Genomic DNA, 1,571 nt, shown 5'->3' with positions numbered 1-1,571 from the left:
TGAACTTGTTTTCTTTGCATTATTTGAGGTATGAAAACACTGCATTTCTTTGGTTATTTTGACCATTTCTCATTTTCTGACGATAAATACAAAATTTTTGCTTGGAATTTCGGAGGCATGTTGTCAGTAGTTCATAGAATAAAATAAAACAAAGTTAATTTTACTCAAACGTATACCTATAAAAAGTAAAATCAGAGAAACKGATCATTTTAAGTGGTCTCTTACTGTTTTCCAGGGCTGTTTATATATGAATTTGATTTAACTTGATCAACATTTTTGCATTGCATCAAAATCAGTTAATTACTCAGTAAGAATGTTTCTAATTTGTCTTTAGGCAGTAGACACAAAGAAATCAAAGACAACACTTTGATGGACATAAAAACCTACTTTACATCTAAAGACGTGATTCCTAAAGAGCTACTAGATAAAAAACCTGATGAACTTCCCTGGAGGTTTTCCCTTCTTCCTAAATGTGACAATCAGATGCAGCTTCTCTGCTGTTTCCTCAGAAGCGTGAGCTTTAGAAAAACGTGTTTTTAAAGGCTCACGGCACAAAATGATGTCAGGTCAGATACAAGGACTGGACCGAAAATAAGAGAAGAAAAAAAAAAATGACAAAGTCAAAGTGGTTTAAATAAATGTCTCAAAAAAAATTGAACGTTTTGATGATCCAGAGGATATTTGGTAAAAAAATATTCTGTGGAATAAGATAACAAAAGTGGATTTTTTTTTTCATATCTCTGTTTATGCAATAAATCTGCAGCATTTCAGAAAAATAAACTTCATGCAAACCATCGAACTTTGTGGCAGTAGTGTGATGGACTGGGGCTGATTTGCTTCTTCACTTACTTGATACAACTTTCTATAATTGATCGAACCATAAATTCAGCTCTTTTTACTTTAATCTGAAGCAAATGTGGGTCATGCAACAGAAAAACTAAGCTCATAAATAAATGAATAAAAATATTTCTGTGCCCTGGGCAAGTTGGATTTAAGACCTGGGCTTAAATCCAACTGATGTGCCCTTAAGAATTAACATAAAAAACATCCAGTGTTGCTTAAAGTGGACTAATTATTCARAATTCACATTTTGCATGTTTTTGTACTTTTACTTTGGTCTCAACTGCTCCCAGTTATTAAGTCACAATCACCAATAACTGCTCTGTTACCTAGCAACCCCAGCCGAGCCCAGTCCCGTTACCTAGCAACCCAGAGAGATCTACAGAAGATTTGGTCAGCTGTTTTTACAGCTCTATGTGCTGTACAATGGCTACTGGATAAGACAAATGTTTTGTTGTTGACTTACCATTCAGAAACCACTTGATGCATTATTGCTGGTTGTGCAGGAGGCTCYATTTCTGCTTTTCAAACATGTACGGTCGTATTATTGCGCATCTGTTTTCAGCCATTTTCCCACGAGTGTTAAATGTCGAGTTGAGGAGGTGTGACCCGGAGCGGATTGTTCCGATTTAAAGTGACAAGAGGCCCTAAAACAGCTCAAAATAGACAGAACTGAGCAAATTAAAATCTCATTATCCAAGACTGATTTTGTGCAAAAAGAGAATAAAAAA

This window comes from Poecilia reticulata, linkage group LG11 (genome assembly GCF_000633615.1).
Source record: "Poecilia reticulata strain Guanapo linkage group LG11, Guppy_female_1.0+MT, whole genome shotgun sequence".
Classification (NCBI taxonomy): Eukaryota; Metazoa; Chordata; class Actinopteri; order Cyprinodontiformes; family Poeciliidae; genus Poecilia; species Poecilia reticulata.
This window is presented reverse-complemented; position numbering follows the sequence as displayed.